Consider the following 20,134-nt stretch of genomic DNA (forward strand, 5'->3'; position numbering starts at 1 on the left):
CACCACCGACTTCAAAGTCACTCAGTAGCATCCTCTGACCTTGAAGATGAAATGTTATTAAAATCTTTATCCTACGTCATACCTGCTGGCCACAGTGGAGCGGGCAATTCGAATCCTTTGCCGTGAAGCATCGTGTCCTCATAATTTCTTCATACAATGTCTTATCTCGGTCAAATCTCTCAGGAATGCAGAGTGAGTCGCCCTGATGAGATCTGTGTAGTCATGGGGCGTGGCCGTGACGCGTGGGCTCTGTAGCGCCCCCTATTGTGATGCCCCGCCTCCTACTTGTAACACAGAAGGACGAAAATTGGTACGCATATTCATCATGACCAGACGCAAGGAAAACCCATTTGGATGCATACTCTCAGTCCAACAGGAAGTCAGTTATTTTGAAATTTGGCCGCATTTTTGACAAATTCATGCCTAATTTGAAAATTATCTTGTCCTAGAGCTTAAACACCACAATCTTCAAATTAACTCAGTAATTTTCTTAATGCCTTGAAGAACAAAAGTTATTAAAATCGTTCAGCTGTGCCAAGGTTTAGTGGGCGGTGCGGTGGAAACCATTTTGTCCTCACGCCGTCAAGCATCGAGGCTTCATAACTTCAACATACAATTTCCTATCCACACCAAACTGCTTGTAACTGTAGAGGCTGTCTCCCCGAACGAATTTCAGCATCAATACTTAGTCTGGCATTTTGCTTTTGGCCGCCATGTTGAATTATGCCAATCTTTGTACGTAAATTATCTCCTCCTACAGATGCAACACCACCGACTTCAAAGTCACTCAGTAGCATCCTCTGACCTTGAAAATGAAAAGTTATTAAAATCTTTATCCTAAGTCATACCTGCTGGCCACAGTGGAGCGGGCAATTCGAATCCTTCGCCGTAAAGCATCGTGTCCTCATAACTTCTTCATACAATTTCCTATCTCGGCCAAATCTCTCAGGAATGCAGAGGGAGTCGCCCTGATGAGATCTGTGTGGTCATGGGGCGTGGCGGTGACGCGTGGGCTCTGTAGCGCCCCCTATTGTGATGCCCCGCCTCCTACTTGTACATAGAAGGATGCAAATTGGTACGCACCTTCATCATGACCAGACGCACAAAAAACCCATTTGGATGCTTACTCTCACTACAACAGGAAGTCAGTTATTTAGATGTGTGGCGGAATTTTTGACAAATTCATGCCTACTTTGAAAATTATCTTGTCCTAGAGCTTAAACACCACAGTCTTCAAATTAACTCAGTAATTTTCTTCATGCCTTGAAGAACAAAACTTATTGAAATCATTCAGCTGTGCCGAACTTTAGTGGGCGGTGCGGTGGAAACCATTTTTTCCTCACGCCGTCAAGCATCAAGGCTTTCTAACTTCAACATACAATTTCCTATCCACACCAAACTGCTTGTAACTGTAGAGGCTGTCTCCCCGAACAAATGTCAGCATCAATACTTAGTCTGCCATTTTGCTTTGGCCGCCATTTTGAAATATTGCCAATCTTCGTACTTCAATTATCTCCTACTACAGATGTAACACCACCGACTTAAAAGTCACTCAGTAGCATCCTCTGACCTTGAAGATGAAAAGTTATGGAAATCTTTATCCTACGTCATCCCTGCTGGCCGGGGCGGAGTCCGCCATTAACATCCGTCGTCATGAAGCATCAAGTCTTGATAACTCCTTCATACTATTTCCTATTTAGGCCAAATCTAGAGGGAAACGAGAGGGAGTCCCCATTAATAGATCTGTGCATCAATACTCTGTCATATCCATAGCCCTACCCACTGGAAACATAAATTAGTTTTAATCTCATTCCATTAGGGCTCCTACAAGCTGTGAGTGACACAAGTCGCCACTAGATGGCAGTGTTGTCTTTCAAGTCACAGGTGTCCTTTGTGCTTAGCAACCTCTGGATAACCTCTAGATTATTCCATTCCATGGCAGGAAGTCAGCCTCAAATTTATCAGATTTTATTGAAACTTCAAAATGTGGCTGGTAGTTTTGTCTGAATTGCACGTTACAACATGGCATAATTGGACGGTAATGTTTAGAGCCACATAATGGATAAGTCAGTGGTAGTAAACTACAGCACACAATTTTCAATCAAGCCAATTTGCTAAGAATGCCATTTGTGTGTTGTGTCTGCCCTCTCAGTGTGGCACACAACAAGATGTGTGTAGTTGTGTTTCTGACCAACTTTTCAACGATGAACAAAGTGGCTTCCCCTGCCATTTTAAACAACTGAGTGATTTCTTTGGATAAAAGTCCCATATTATACTGTTTTTCATCAATGTCACACAGCTGTCAGAGGTCCAACAACTCTGTATTCGATATATTACCCCATCCAGATTGCATTTTCATTTTCTTCTTCAAGACTGCTCATTTTGTTACACAAAGAAAAGGAAAACTGCTTTTTTGTTTTGAAGCCCGCCCCCTGCAAAAAAAGGTCCAAAATTCAATTTGAATTCGCAATCCCAAGCGGCGCAGGAGAGTGACGTCAGCGGCCTCTCTTCTTCTGCAGCCCCCAGTTTTCTTTTTCTTTGTGTAACAAAATGAGCAGTCTTGAAGAAGAAAATGAAAATGCAATCTGGATGATTTATTACTAATTTTATTTATGAGTGAAAAAATGCAGCTCTGACTTTGAAATGAAAAAGCATTTCTACTAATGCATTTTAATTTTCAAATTTGACATTTCAAATTAAATTTTTGGTACCTATTTGCTGGGCCATCTTTTGAAAATTAAATCTTAAATGTCCTTTTCTGTATCAATTGAATTAAGTTACATAATGAGCGGTCTTGAAGAAGAAAATGAAAATGCAATTTGGATGATTTATTACTAATTTTATTTATGAGTCAAAAAATGCAGCTACATTCTGAAAATGAAAAAGCATTTCTGTTAATGCATTTTAATTTGAATTATGGAACAGATTCGCTTCCATAGTGGGCAGTGTACTTTTCTTTGCTGTAGTTTGTTGGGGAAGCAGCATCGGAGCCAGCGACACCAACAGACTCAACAAACCATCATGAAGGCTGGCTCTGTAATTGGCTGTAAACAGGACACTCTGGAGGCTGTGATGGAGAGGAGGACACTGAAAAAACTGTTATCCATCATGGATAATCCTCTCCACCCTCTCCAACTCACACTGTTCAGACAGCGAAGCACCTTCTCCAAAAGGCTGCTCCAGCTTCGCTGTTGTAACAACAGATACAGGAAATCTTTCCTGCCACAAGCCATCACTTTATATAATAACTCTCTCACCTCTGCCTGACAGAGAGAACTGTTTTGTTGTATATATTATTATTGTTTATTGTTTATAATATATTTTGCACTGTTGCTGTGACAAAATAATGCTGCTGTGACAAAATAATTTCCCAGTCTGGGATCAATAAAGTAATTCTATTCTATTCTATTCTATTCTATTCTTTGTAATTCACTTTTTATTGCCTTTTTGCATTTAACATTTACAACAACACAGACATCCATGAAGATACATTTAAAAAAGAAAATCATAAATAAAAAAAGACAATATACAGTAAAGAAAATAAAATAAAAGTACATACAGGTAAACATCCTCCACATCCATCCATCTCCATCTCTCATACAGTTTAATGGCAGTGTCCCCTTAATCCTTGTTAGTTACTCAGCACTGTATTAGATAGATAGAATTACTTTTATGATCCCAGACAGGGAAATTATTTTGTTACAGCAGTAGTGGGTCCGCAAATAAAACACCTTGTACTATAACATAAATACAAGGCAATATATACATATACCAGAGTTCTCTGTCAGGCAGAGGTGAGAGAGTTATTGTATAAAGTGATGGCTTGGGGCAGGAAAGATTTCCTGTATCTATTGCTACGACAGCGAAGCTGAAGCAGCCTTCCGGAGAAGGTGCTCCGCTGTCTGACCAGTGTGAGTTGGAGAGGGTGGAGAGGATTATCCATGATGGATAACAGTTTTTTCAGTGTCCTCCTCTCCACCACAGCCTCCAGAGTGTCCTGTTTGCAGCCAATCACAGAGCCAGCCTTCCTGATCAGTTTGTTGAGTCTGTTGGTGTCGCTGGCTCCGATGCTGCTTCCCCAACAAACTACAGCAAAGAAAAGTACACTGCCCACCAGAGACTGATAAAAGATCTCCAACATCTTGCTGCACACGTTGAAGGATCTCAGCTTCCTCAGGAAGTAAAGTCTGCTCATCCCCTTCTTGTAAACAGCTTCAGTGCTAGATGTCCAGTCCAGTTTGTGGTTGATGGTAACACCAAGGTACTTATAATCCTCCACCACCTCCACATCCCTTCCCAGAATGCGCAGTGGTTGGAAAGCTGTCTTCCTTTTTTTCCTGAAATCTAACACCATCTCTCTGGTCTTGCTGATGTTCAGCCACAGGTGATTCTGTCCAGTCCACTCCACAAAGGTGTCCACCACTGCCCTGTACTCCTCCTCCTGTCCCTCACTTATACACCCAACAACAGCCGAGTCCTCAGAAAACTTCTGCAAGTGACACGACCCGGTGTTGTACTGAAAGTCAGTGGTGTATAAGGTGAACAGGAAAGGAGACAGCACAGTCCCCTGTGGAGCTCCTGTATCACTGACCACCGCATCAGACAGAACACTGCCCATACGGATAAACTGTGGCCTGCCTGTCAGGAAGTCAGTAATCCAGGAGATCATTGTGTCGTCTACACCCATCACCCGCAGCTTCTCCCCCAGTAGCAGTGGCTGAATGGTGTTAAAAGCATTAGAGAAATCAAAGAATGTGATTCTCACAGTGCCTCCTCCACCATCCAGGTGCGAATGGGCTCATTGCAGCAGGTAGATGACAGCATCATCAACTCCCAACTCCCACCTGTGGCCTCAGGTTGGCCAAGACCAGTCTCTCCAGCACCTTCATGACGTAAGATGTGAGGGCCACTCGTCGATAGTCATTGAGGTCTGATGGTGTTGACTTCTTTGGAACAGGAACCAGGCAGGACGTCTTCCAAAGCATTTGGGGCAGTGAGGGTGTGTGGGGGTCTGGAGGTGTCAGGGAGATGACAGAAGGCTGTGAGCTGAACCTATTGAAAAATCTGTTCAGCTCATTTGCCCTCTCCAGGCTGCCCGATGACTGTCTGCCACTCATCTTACACCCAGTGATCTGCTTCATACCAGTCCACACATCCCTCACATTGTTCTGCTGAAGTTTGGCCTCCAGCTTCCTCCTGTAGGCGTTTTTACAGGCCCTCAGCATATCCCTGAGTTCATGCTGCACTCTCTTCAGTTCTTCCCTGTCTCCAGACCTGAATGCCTTCTTCTTCTTAAGAAGAGCTTTCAGGTCATTGGTGATCCACGGCTTATTATTAGGGAAGCATGGTGGTGTGTTCACAGAACCTGATGTATTCTGTGATGCAGTCGGTCATGCTGTCGAGATCCTCTCCATGTGGCTCAACGATTGCATCACAGTTAGTCGACTCAAAGCAGTCCTGTAGTGCGTCAGCAGCCTCCTGAGTCCACCTTCTCACGCTCCTAGTGTGGACAGGCTGCTGCTGAACAAGAGGGACATACTTAGGGGTCAGCAGGACCAGGTTGTGGTCAGATCTTCCAAGCGGGGGGAGGGCTGTGGGACTGTATGCATCCTTAGCATTTGCATATAAGTGTGTTACAGTCTATGGTGGGGCAGTCAACATACTGGTGAAATGTTGGGAGGGTTTTGTCCAGTGAGACATGATTAAAATCCACAGTGATGACAATAAATGCGTTAGGATGCTGCGTCTGTATCTGGGCAACAGCGGAGTGGATGACGTCACAGGCCACCGCTGCATCAGCTGAAGGAGGAACGAACACACCGATAATGATGGCGGACGTGAATTCCCGGGGCAAATAATAAGGCCGCATCCCCACAGTCAGCAGTTCAATGTCCGGGCTACAGAGATTTTCCTTCACGTGAACATGTTCGGGATTACACCACCTCTCACTCACATACAGTGCAATCCCTCCTCCTTTCTTCTTTCCGCTGCTTGTCACGTCCCTGTCCGCCCGAACAGTGCTGAAGCCGGGTACCGCCACGCTGTGGTCCGGGATGTGTGAGTGGAGCCATGTCTCCGTGAAACACAACACACTGCACTCACGATATTCCCTCTGAGACTTTATCAGCGCGGCGAGCTTGTCAGTCTTGTTCCCCAGAGACCTCACGTTCCCCCATGACGATCGCCAGTATAGCCGGTCTGTGTCTCCTCTTCTTCAACCTCCGTTTCACTCCGGCTCTGCACCCCCGGTGTCTCCTCCGCAGCTCCTTCGGGACCTCAGGCCTGGTTCCGGGCAGCAGTGCAGGTTCACACAGCAGTACAGGTTTACACAGCGCAATCAGCTGGTCGCGTGTGTAAACAATGCGTTCAATGATGCGCTCCTGACCCTCCGTTACTAGGGTGAGCAAAAACATCATAAAAGTGCCTTAAAATTTTTTTTTTTTTAAAAAAGGGCACGCAAGTGGTCGAGTGGTTAGAGCGCATGCCATAAACTCAGCCGAACCTGGTTAGATTCCAGCCGGAGGTCCTTTGCTGCATGTCACATCCCCCTCTCTCTCCCGTGTTTCCTCTCTGTCTATTGCTAATAAAGGTGTCTCTATGTCCGAGTCCCGTATTTTCAGTCGGGCCATCTTACAGGGAGTCCAGTAACTCCTATTAATAACCTTATAAGTAATCAACCTTATCTGGATTTCCCTTGATAACTTATACCAGGACCCAATAATTTCCTCCCATGTCACCCTAGCTATTCCCCCTCCAATATCCTCCTCCCAAGCTCTTTTGGAACTTTGTACTTGGCTGATATTTGTTCAAAGGACATAAAGACATCGCCCTCAAAAACATCCTCAACAACGACAATTCCTGTCTCCACCAATGACTTCCAAAAGATAGTTTTTTTGCCCACCTTCAGTAGCTTATTATGCCAAATACATGTCCTCTTAGTAAAAGAGGGCTTCTGCCCTGCAACCTGGTGTGATACTCTCCAAGTTTCCCTCGCAAACTCTAGCAATGGGTTCTTAAATGGGATTTCTCCCTCTGTTTGTGATATGAACACCTGTATTGGGAAAGGTTCAGTAAGTTCCTCCTCAATAGGGACCCAACCTGGAGTTTTATCTCCTAAAAGATTAATTTTAGACAGCTGACTAAGAGAAAAGGCATAGTGGTACCAGTCCACTTTCGGCAGACTAAGACTTCCATCCTCCTTAGCAGCGAAGTAGTTCTTACTAGGTATCTACAGCATTATTGAACCTTTTTAGTAATAGGAGAGGGAAACTTAGAGGCAACATGTATGTAATGTAGTTGATCTGTGGGATGGTTATCATTTTGAGGATGTTAATTTTACCCAACAGAGATAACCCTAATTTGGACCAGTTTTGTAAAGTGCTCTTGAGTTTCTGTATAAGGGGGAGAAGGTTTTCTATCATCATGTTTTTAAGGCCTGGGGTAAGCTTGATGCCCTGACACACTAAACCTGAAGGAAGCAAATTAAACTGCCAGTTTTTCCTAAAGGTCCCATATCATAAAAAACACGTTTTCTCTGCTCTCAACATATATAAGCTGGTCCTCCCTGAGCCTGCCAACTCCCAGAATGAGGAAAACCAGTGATTCCTGCATGGTCTCTGCAGCCCACCAACTGGTAACAAGGCGCTCCTACAGGCTGTTCGTTACGTAACGAAAGGAGTCATTATCATGGGCCGACCTCCTCTGCGCTGTGATAGGAGATATCAGAGAGGGGGGCGTTCATCCCTGCGGTGAAGTTCGGTGTGTCCAGCGGAGAGACAGCAGTGTTTCACAACGTTGTCGCTCAGAGCTAGACACGCAATTGCTCTGTTGTTGGTTGTATAAATCAACATAAGTGCCTTTATGAAAGGGGAGGGCTAAGACTCCCTAATCTGAAACTGTATTATTGGTCTGCCCAGTTACGCTCTGCAATGTTTTACTTTTCAACAGAGACTTCTCCATCCTGGGTGAATATTGAACAAGCGTCAATACCAAATCTTCCACTCAAGCTTTATTTGTATTCTGCAGACCCAAAACAGTTGAGAAAAACAACAGAGAACCCTTTCCTTAAAAACACTATTGACATCTGGTATAAAACACATCAGTATATTAAAGACACTCCTCTCATATCCCGCTTCTCCCCCATATGGGGTAATGCATATTTCGGGGCAGGAAGAGCGGATGGTGGTTTTAAAATCTGGTCTGATAGAGGTGTAGGTAAAATAGAGGACCTTTACATAAATGGTAACTTTCTCACATTTGATCAGTTGTGTCAGATCTATAACATCCCAAGAAAACATTTTTTTAAACATTTACAATTAAAACATTTTATACAGTCAAACTATAAGCAAATGTTATCTGAACCACCTCCACTTTCACATCTTGAAAATCTTATTCTTTCAAACTTAAATGGGAGGAGACAGATTTCTCTATTCTATATGACTTTATTAGCATTTGATAAGGAGTCCACTATGGACAGACTAGAGGCATGGAGACGAGATGTTCAAGAAGATATAGATACAGCCGATTGGGAAAGGGCATGCTTAAAAGCTCAAAAACAATCAATCAATACAAGAATGAAGTTATTACAGCACAAGTGGTTAATGAGAACTTACATTACCCCGGTTAAACTGAATCGTTGGTGCCCTGACATTCCGGACACCTGTATTAAGTGTTCGGAGGGAAAGGGCACACTGTACCATTGTGTATGGGAGTGTCCAAAGTTAAATAAATACTGGAAAACTGTCGTTGAGAAGATATCTGAGGTTGTGGGTGTGAAGGTCCCCCACCAAGCAACACTGTGTATACTAGGCATATATCCAGGCAACTTTACTGTTAGCTCAAAACAGTCAATTCTGATTGACTTTGGTCTCCTGCAGGCCAGGAGAATGATTGCTTTTGTGATGGATTGATTTTATGTAAAAAAGAAACAGTTGTTTAAAAAGCAATGAATACAGTCACATGCATGTTAAGATGTTGAATTAAGAGTTAAAAACTAATGGCATAAGAATACTTACCTGTCAGAAGTTTAATTAAGAGTTAAAAACTAATGGCATAAGAATACTTACCTGTCAGAAGTTGAATTAACCTGTGATCATCTGTTGATCCTTTTGATTCCCTGTGCTCGATTAGTTATGCCTGCAGAGGTCCAAAGGGGGGGCTCTCGGCCACGATGCCTCATTCTGAATGAAGCTGCCAGAAGAGAAGTATCGTGTCCGAGAGTTTCATTCATTCACTCCCCTTTTCAGGTAGAGGATGTATAGAGTGGTTATGGAGTTGATGTTATTGGAATGGTAAAATAATATGTTTGAGATGTTGTTCTGCTGATGAGCCGACTGAGTTTGGTGTTTTGGGTATTAATGTTCGGGTTCTGGAGTGGCGCTAACCGAGACGCTAACTAGCAGCTAGCTAAACTCCGTCGCGCCGTCCCAGGCACAGAGCGTCACGTGACCGCAGGCACAGCGCATATTGTGTGCATAACTGACTGTTTATGTGTATGTTTAGTAATGAATGTTGTTGTTTATAGTGTGAATTAACTGGCTAAAAGAGTAAATTGCTTACTATTGAATATTATTTGGTTCATTGCAATTATAGATAATATTAATATTTGAAATGTTGGTTATTGATTATCTGAACGTTTTATGTTTTTCTACCCTGATGCTATTTGTGAATATAATTGTGTAAACAATAAAATTCTGAATGAAGCTGCCAGAAGAGAAGTATCGTGTCCGAGAGTTTCATTCATTCACTCCCCTTTTCAGGGCGTAACATCTTGGAGGCACCGCTGGGATGAATGTGACGAGGGCTAGCTGTCCCAGATAGAGGTCCCTGATCATCATTCAACCCTCCACATCTACAGCCGAGGTGGACAAAGAGTGTGTGGTGGTTCATCAACTGCGGAGAGAGACTTGCATGCAATCTGAGGTCAACCACGGGTACCAGGAGAGCTGCTTTGTCTAATCTGTAAGGAGAGGATTCTTCATCACACAGAGGTCCACGGGTCAGAGATTGGAAATGGATTCTTCGGAGCTAGAAGACTTAAAACTAGAAATTGGTGGAGCTCTGTATACACTCACAAGAGACACGTTGATTGAACTTTGTGATTTTCTAACGATTGCTGGTCCCACCTTTGAAAGGGTATCAGGTAAAAGTCGCTCCTCTCTCATCTCACATCTCACAAGTCACTTGGAGAGAGAAGAGCTAAAAGAACTTGAGGACCAGGGGATGGCAGAACTACTGCTACTGAGAGATAAAATTGTCGAGTTTCAACAGGTTGCTCAAAATAGTGCAACAGAACATGCAGCCTCAAATGAAAAACCGACGGACCTGGTGGAAAAGCAGGTTGTTCAGCCTTCAGAAACCGAACAGTTAAAAAAAGAGATCGAGACACTACAAATAGCACTAGCATTGTCCCTACAAGAGAAACAAAGTCAAGTCAGTGGGGGAGCTAGCAGTGCTAAACAAGAACATGCCCCTGCCCAACTGACCCCTCCACCTCGTCTCTCACTCCAGTGGAACAAAGAATTCAAAATAGCAGGTCAGATTGGTGAGCCAGGACAAAGAGACAAGCTTACCTTCTCCAGTTTAGCACATCAAATTGAGCAAGGCATTAGCAAGGGATTTCCTGAAATGGAAATCGTTGATGCAGTGATCAGAGCAATAGCGCCAGGCTTACAACTACGCAGCTATCTTGAGGGAAAAAACAATCTTACCTTACCTACCTTGAGAAGAATCCTCAGATCTCATTACCAGGAAAAGGGGGCAACAGAACTGTACAAGCAACTTACCTCAGAGGTCCAAAGTAATAAGGAAACCCCACAAAACTTTCTGATCCGTGCCCTGGACTTGAGGCAAAAAATCCTGTTTGCTTCACAGGAAGCAGAATCTGGTCTCAGATATGATCCTGTCCTTGTACAGAGCATGTTTCTCCATACCGTCCTGACAGGCCTGCAGAATGACAGCATCAGGAGCGACCTCCAGCCATACCTGCAACAAACAGCAACAAGTGATGAGCTGCTCCTTGAGAAACTCAACATTGCTTGTGCAAATGACGCAGAGAGACAAAATAAAAGAAATTATTTATCCAACACCGGCCAACCACTGTGCACTCAGCTCAGTCTAATGACACACCTGCAGAAAAAAAAATTAAAAATCCAAATTTGGAACACACCAGCAAACTTCAGCCAGATGTACTAAATGAACTGAAAGAAATGCGAACTGAAATGGCACAACTGAAAAATCTTGGCGCTGAAGTTGCACAAATCAGAGAGTCAATTCAACAGCCTAACCCAGCACAGAAACAGTATCTTGCCACAACTGTAGCACAGGAATACAGCCCGCCCCCGCAGTTCCAGCACTCTCCACAAAACTGTTGGCCTCCCCCAGGGCCAGGGCGAAGAGGAGATAAAGCTCAATGCCAACAGAGATTTGCCCCACAGCGGCAGTACCCTGCCCCAAATCACGCACGCCTGAGGAAATGCTTTGGCTGTCAGCGGAGTGGGAGTGAGTATTGCACCCATTGCTACAGGTGTGGCAGCAGCGAGCACTTCCTCATAGGTTGCAGGATGAGAGGAGCCAGACAAGACAAAGATGGTCCTTTAAACGAAAGAGGGTTACCCCCACGGGACAGGGAGTAACCAGCAACAGTGCAAAGTCCCAACTGTATTGTTCTCACTGTGGTGTCTCCGGAAAGGATCAAAGACTGAAAAGATGTGCATCCTGTAAAAAAGACACTTACTGCTCTAAAACTTGTCAAGCTGAACATTGGCCAAAACACAGAAAACTGTGCAACCAACACCCTCACTCGCAAGTAAATCAGTGCTTTCACCCAAGTACAAATGCCTCTAACAACAAGAAAGAAGACAGCCATTCCCATCTCGTTGATCTAGTAGGGAAACGATGTATGGTTGAGTGTTATATACAAGGCCACAAAACTCGAGCATTATGGGATACTGGCTCTCAAGTCTGCATTGTTGATCAAAAGTGGAAAAGGAGACATTTACCACATGAGAAGTTAAGAGATGTCTCTGAGTTACTTGATGCACCCAACAATTTGCAAATCACGGCTGCTAATGGACAGAACATGCCGTATGAGGGCTTCATTGAAGTCACTTTTGGATTAGCTGCAGATGGAGCCGACCCCAAAGAACTTGTTGTCCCCATGCTAGTCATGAAAGGTGGAAGCCTTTCACAGCCCATCCTAGGCTTTAATGTCATTGAGCATATAATAAAAACTAGCACCATAGGAGAACCAGATGTTATGAGAAAAGAGCAGTTGCATGAGGCATTGAGGACAGCTTTCCCTTGCCTTCAGAAAGAAAATGTTACAGCCTTCATTGATCTGGTGACTGTGGAACAGACATGTGACTATATTGTGAAAACAACTAGAGAGAAAGTCATTGTACCCAAACACACCTCTGTTCAAATAGACTGTAAGGTACAGACACAGCCACTGAAAAAAGACTCTACACTTCTCTTTGAGCCTGACACAAATCCTCAGTGGGCTGAAGGCTTAGAGTTTAGTGAGACATTGATAAAACTCAGACGTGGTGTTTCACCATACATTGTTGTTGATGTGCAAAATCCCACTGACCATGATATTGAACTGTCAGGAAGAACTTCTGTGGGCACTGTGCAGCAAGTTCAGGCCGTGTATCCAGCCACAGCGTTCGAGAGACCCAATCATCCTCCTCCAGTGTCGGTGAGTCACGTGAATGCAGAACGTGAGCAAAGTACTGACATTCCATGGAATCCACCAATTAACTTGACTCATCTAAGTGAACCTGAAAGAGTAATAGCACAGAACATGCTCCGAGTAGAGTGCTCCTCCTTTTCTAAATCAGAGGATGACATTGGATGTATTGAGAAGCTGAAGTTGAGCATATCATTGAAGGACATGGATCCTGTAGCACGCACTTACCTGTCAGTACCAAAGCCACTATATAAAGAGATGAAAGACTATTTGCACAATCTTATTGCACAAGGATGGGTGAAGAAATCCAACTCACCGTATGCCTCACCCGTCGTCTGTGTAAGAAAAAAAGATGGCAGCCTACGTCTTTGTATAGATTACAGGGAGTTAAACAAAAAGACTCACCCGGACAGACAGCCAATCCCTCGAGTGCAGGACATCCTCGACAGCCTTGGTGGCCACTCATGGTTTTCACTGTTAGACCAAGGAAAGGCCTACCATCAGGGCTTCGTGGATAAAGACAGCAGGCCTTTGACTGCATTTGTGACGCCATGGGGTCTGTATGAATGGATAAGGATTCCATTCGGGCTGATGAATGCACCCGCAGCCTTTCAACGCTGCATGGAAGAGTGTCTGGAAGAGGTGCGAGACAACATCTGTATCCCCTACTTGGATGACACCCTTGTGTACAGTCAGTCATTTGAGGACCATGTGAATCATGTCAGAAAGGTGCTCCAGCTGTTGAGAAAACATGGGATCAAGTTAAAACCCACTAAGTGTGAATTATTCAAACATGAAGTTCGATATTTGGGAAGGATTGTTTCAGCAGAAGGTAGCAAAATTGATCCAGCCGACACTATTGCTGTGAGAGCTTTGAAAGACAAGAGACCGAACAATGTAGGAGAGCTACGAGCCATAATGGGCTTGCTAAGCTATTACAGACAATACATACAGAATTTCTCTCGCATCGCAGGACCACTTTATTACTTGCTAAAAGGAACACCAGAAGACAACAATGTGCCACAACATAGTACTAGCATAAGACAAGTTACAGGCAAAAATAAAGGAGTGCCATCACACAAACCAATAATGTGGACTGAAGAACACCAGCGCATATTGGAGCAACTTATAGACTGTCTGGTCGAGCCACCTGTCCTTGGATTCCCAGATTTCTCAAAGCCATTTGTGCTCCACACAGATGCCTCAAATCAAGGCCTTGGAGCAGTCCTGTATCAGCTGCAGGATGAGAAACTTCGTGTGATAGCCTACGGTTCCCGGACACTAACTGCATCTGAACGAAACTATCATCTCCACTCAGGGAAATTGGAATTCCTTGCCTTGAAGTGGGCAGTTACAGAAAAATTTAGAGACTACCTGTACTATGCTCCCACTTTTACTGTGTTTAGTGATAATAATCCACTCACTTATGTCCTGTCAAGTGCAAAGCTCAATGCAACTGGATGCAGATGGGTAGCAGAGCTTGCAGACTTTCACTTCACTATCAGGTACCGTCCAGGTAAAGAAAATGTGGATGCCGACAGTCTGTCAAGAATGCCTGTAAATATTGAAGAAATGATGACACAGTGTACTGAAGAGTTGGCATCAGATTGTGTGGCAGCGACAACTCAAGCTGTTGAGTCTCAAGACACCGGGTCGCCAGGTGTCTGCCCAGTACAGTGTACAGCAGTAAATGAAGCGACACACAAAACATTCACAGCTGCTGAGATTCGACAAGTACAGCAGGATGACAAGAACATTGGTCCAGTGATGCAGTTTAAACTGACAAACAACAAGCCATCAGGACATGAACTTAGTGCCTTCAGTATGCAAAGTAAGTGTCTGCTGCGTGAATGGGAAAGACTTCATATTGATGAAGATGGCATTCTTCGAAGGAAGACCGCAAACAAGACACAGCTTGTATTACCTGAGGAGTATAAGACCATTGTACTGAAAGATTTGCATGATGAAATGGGCCATCAAGGCATTGATCGTACGACATCACTGATCAGAGACAGATTCTTCTGGCCGTACATGCAAAAGGAGATTGAACATTATGTGTCCAGAATGTGTACTTGCCTGAAACAAAAAACACCATGCAAAGAAACACGGGCTCCTCTCACCAGCATCGTTACCACACAGCCATTTGAACTAGTGTCAATAGATTTTCTCCACTTGGACAAGTGCAAAGGTGGTTACGAGTATATCTTGATAATAGTTGACCACTTCACTCGTTTTGCACAGGCTTATGCTACAACCTCCAAGTCTGCCAAAACAGTTGCCGATCGCATATTCAACGACTATGCCCTGAAGTTTGGACTGCCAACACGGATTCACCATGATCAAGGTGGCGAATTTGAGAACCAGCTTTTTGCCCAGCTGAAAAAGAACTGTGGTGTGTTGGGGTCGCGGACGACACCATATCACCCACAAGGGAATGGCCAAGTCGAGCGTTTTAATCGAACACTGTTACAAATGCTAAAGACACTCACAGACAAACAGAAGACTAACTGGAAAGAATCCTTGAACAAGTTGATCTATGCATATAACTGCACACGATGTGAGGTAACAGGTTTCCCCCCTTTTTATCTTCTATTTGGAAGGTCCCCGAGGTTACCTATTGATCTCCTGTTCGGACTCACCTCAGAGACAGGAAAAACAGACCATCGAGCATACATGGAGAAATGGAAGCGAGAAATGCAGGAAGCATATGGAATAGTACAACAAAATGCAAATAAGTCAACCGAGAGAAGCAAAAGACATTATGATGTAAAAGTGAGAAGCTCAGTGTTGTGTCCAGGTGACCGCGTCCTTGTTAGAAATCTGACGCCTAGGGGAGGCACTGGAAAACTACGTAATCACTGGGAAGAGAACATTCATGTTGTAACACGCCAAGTTGGGGAAAACATCCCAGTCTATGAAGTTAAACCTGAGCAGGGAAGAGGAAGGTCAAGAGTCATACATCGCAATCTGTTGCTACCGTGTGATCACTTACCCTTCGAGATCCAGCCAAAAGAGTCATCAAAGCAAAAGAAGAGGTTGACAAAGACAGCCACAGAAAATGCAAATCTGGAAGAGGAAGAAGAAGATGATGAATGTGAGTACTATTACAAGCCAGTAATACAGTCTCAAGGGCCAAGCGCTGAAACAACCATGGAACATGGATTACCAAGAAACACCAGTATTGAGCACTGCTGAGCCAGTGTTTGAAGAAAGACTCCAATCGAACACAAATGAGCCTAATATACAGCAGGAGAATGTGCTGCAAGAAGAAGATGATCGGAGTGAGGATCTACAACCAGTGGGACAGGATGAGATTCCAGAATCCCTGTGTCCAGATTTGGGTGAGAATGACAGAGAACAAAGACATGACTTGCAGAGAAGAGAAAGAAGAGCTCCGAAAATCTTCACCTACGACCGACTCGGGACTCCAGTGTGTTACAGTGCAGCACATGCAAATGAAATGCTTTACCAGTATCAGCCTGCATTATATAGAGGAGTTCAGCCAATGTGGACAAATCGATATCACATTTACCAACCGGTACTGATGCAGAGTTACTAGGCATAAAACAGATGTGGACTGGTCAGTACTGAAAAAGACTGTTTGGCTGAAGAGAAAATATCACCAAATTGAGTAGGGTCATGTATAAGCAGTACATCCATACTTATCCTTTTGTTGAGAACTCTTGGTTCATGAATATTGAGATGTCGGGACGACATCTAATTTAGCAGGGGAGTGTGTGATGGATTGATTTTATGTAAAAAAGAAACAGTTGTTTAAAAAGCAATGAATACAGTCACATGCATGTTAAGATGTTGAATTAAGAGTTAAAAACTAATGGCATAAGAATACTTACCTGTCAGAAGTTTAATTAAGAGTTAAAAACTAATGGCATAAGAATACTTACCTGTCAGAAGCTGAATTAACCTGTGATCCTCTGTTGATCCTTTTGATTCCCTGTGCTCGATTAGTTATGCCTGCAGAGGTCCAAAGGGGGGGCTCTCGGCCACGATGCCTCATTCTGAATGAAGCTGCCAGAAGAGAAGTATCGTGTCCGAGAGTTTCATTCATTCACTCCCCTTTTCAGGTAGAGGATGTATAGAGTGGTTATGGAGTTGATGTTATTGGAATGGTAAATTAATATGTTTGAGATGTTGTTCTGCTGATGAGCCGACTGAGTTTGGTGTTTTGGGTATTAATGTTCGGGTTCTGGAGTGGCGCTAACCGAGACGCTAACTAGCAGCTAGCTAAACTCCGTCGCGCCGTCCCAGGCACAGAGCGTCACGTGACCGCAGGCACAGCGCATATTGTGTGCATAACTGACTGTTTATGTGTATGTTTAGTAATGAATGTTGTTGTTTATAGTGTGAATTAACTGGCTAAAAGAGTAAATTGCTTACTATTGAATATTATTTGGTTCATTGCAATTATAGATAATATTAATATTTGAAATGTTGGTTATTGATTATCTGAACGTTTTATGTTTTTCTACCCTGATGCTATTTGTGAATATAATTGTGTAAACAATAAAATTCTGAATGAAGCTGCCAGAAGAGAAGTATCGTGTCCGAGAGTTTCATTCATTCACTCCCCTTTTCAGGGCGTAACACTTTATCGTGGAAAAAAACAGATATACCTTCGATACAGGTGTGGGTAAAAGAGATGGCATCCTGTGTTGTACTGGAGAGGTTGACTTATATAACTAGAGGAAAGGCAGAAGAATTTGAAAAGGTGTGGAGGCCGTTATTAGAGTTTCTTGGGCGTCAGAGTGCACACCTTGATGTTGTTGTAATGAGCTGAGTGTTTTGTGATGTCGTTATATTATTTACTTCATTATTTATTGTCATTTTAGTTTTTTTGTTTTTTTTAATATATGAAACGTGATGTCTTTAATGAAAAATGTAGTAACTACGCATATTTCACTGTCTTTGTCAATGTTATTGTGTGTTTGTATGTGTTTAATATGTTTAAAAGTCAATAAAAATATTGTTGGAAAAAAAAAAAAAACATAAGTGCCTTTATTCTGTCCCAGCTACAGAACAACAGAAGAGACCTTGGTTGTGTTTCCTTTTTAATGACAACGTGCCGGCTGCGGTTCGTGTTAGCTTGTACATGTGTGCTAACCACTTTACATCGGACTGCTTCAGTAACAAGTGTCAGTACAACGCTGTGTTTGCCTCGACACTGATCCTCGTAAAAGGATCAGTCTCAACCATACCGGACACAGCAACTGCACCCGAGCCATTGATAATTGTTGCCGCGGTTTGATAGTATTTAAAGTTGACGACGAGTATGGTGAAGTCAGCTGGAAACTGGCTAACTAGTTAGCTCCACTTCGGTCCGCTATGCAATGGCGTTTGAAGCGAGTGTGATGTTAATAATATTACAATGGAGCTTGGTTGTCACAGTAAAAAGTCTGGAAACATGTGCAGACTGGAGACAGAGACTATGCGAACAGTAGGGATGGGTACCGAATTCGGTACTTTTATTGGTACCGACCGAATTCCCCCCAAAGTACCGAGTATTGATTCACGTGAAGTCAATCGGTACCACATTTCGGTACCTGAACGCACCTTCACGGGCGTCAGTTAGAGCGGAAGTACGGTATGGACGGGACAGGGACTGAACGTAAAGCACGTTGCATTCTCTGTCAGAAAGACAACGAATTTGTCTTCAAAATAAGAGCTTTACATCGCACCCCATTGGAGTTTAGAACTGGGTTCTTAGCGGGGGCTTTTAATTTGAAAGTAGCGACCGGTATTAGCTTGGTGCTACGACACAAGCGGACAATGAAGACAGCTACAGAGACCGAGGAGACGCTAGCATCTCCTGGATCTCAGCGGCTGTCCAGTTACTCACCTTGACGTCCGCGGATAAAGTGATGGACTGACTGCTGTGATCAGCTGTTTCCTGGTTTTGAAACTCCCCGGCTGTGGGTCGCACCATAGACATATATACAAAGACGCCTCATTGAGCGCTGGACCGTACGTCAACGTCGCCGCCATGGGAGGAGGCAGCTCAGCCCCGTGAACTAATACGAGTCAATGAAGTGAACTTTATAAAGCTCACTTCTACAAAGTGCCATAAGTTAATAAGTTAATTCAGGAAACAGATACGAACCAAAAACAACGTAACGTTTTCTGATGACTATAAACATTAACTACTTCTTATATGTTCAGTCTACAGGTCCGCACCAAACCACAATATGTATTTTTATAATGTTTAACAAGTGTTTATAGCTGCTAATGAATGTAACGCTGTTACTGTGATGATACATGACAGTTAAATATTTAATCTGTGTCTATAATAAACAGATCCTGACATGTAAATGTGACATCTTTCTACCATACTGTCAACTTGTTTCATTAAATTTAAGTTTAAATAACTGACTTCATAATATATGAATCAGAATCAGAAATACTTCATTGATGCCCGACGAGAAACTGCAGCGTTACAGATGCTCCCATTCGAAGTCAAGAATATGCAGAAAAATAGTACTACTCAGGGTTTCCTCTACATGTAATTGACTGTGGCGCACCGCCACGGCAAAATAAAAGCCGCCACACCTTAAAAATTCAGGCATAAATAAATCTAGTGTTAGAGAAAGGAAATATTTTACCGTCGTCTTCCACCGCAGTATTTGACGTTAACTAGCATGTTGGATATTTAGCTTGATAATTAGCTAGAGGATTAAAATGGCCCAGAGCAGAGTCCTGCACAGGTCTTATTTTGCAAACCCGCCCGAACCCGCCATACTTATAACCGCATCCGACCCGTTTTCCGACAGTAGCACAAATTACATTCGTACCCGAGCCAACCCGGTATAAATTGATACCGACATCCGAAGGAAAATTGGACGGACGCAATTTTTAAAAGTGAAAGTAAGCCAGCGTGGGGAATGGGAGTTCTGGGAGGGCGCAAGCACGCATTAATGAGCTCATATGAAATATAAATGCTTATCATTTGTGTCGCTAATAATGACTGATGATAAGTGACGCCTTGAAAATGGCAATCGTAAAACCTGACCCGCCTCTTAAGGCGTCCGACCCGATCCGCATCTGTGTCCGACACAGTACATTATTTTTCACCCGTGCAGGACTCTGACTTGGATAACTCCTCTCTTGAAACAAATAATAAAAATATTTCTTTACAACATGAATCTTCATTCCAAGCCCATGCAGGGGAGTTCATGATGGCTGTGTGAGAGCATTCCCTAAATTCCCTAAGTAGCCTATGACATAAGTAAAAATATTACATTATAATGACCTAAACTGTCCCCCCCCCCCCCCCCCCCCCCCGCGCGCGCCACAGTCTCAGAAAATACTGGAGGAAACACTGCTACTACTCTACTACTTAAAATAATAATAACAATAATAATAATAATAATGATAATAATAATAATAATAATAATTAAAACTATATATGGTGCATATTTATAATAGTAGCCC

Source organism: Sparus aurata, chromosome 17, assembly GCF_900880675.1.
Source record: "Sparus aurata chromosome 17, fSpaAur1.1, whole genome shotgun sequence".
NCBI lineage: Eukaryota > Metazoa > Chordata > Actinopteri > Spariformes > Sparidae > Sparus > Sparus aurata.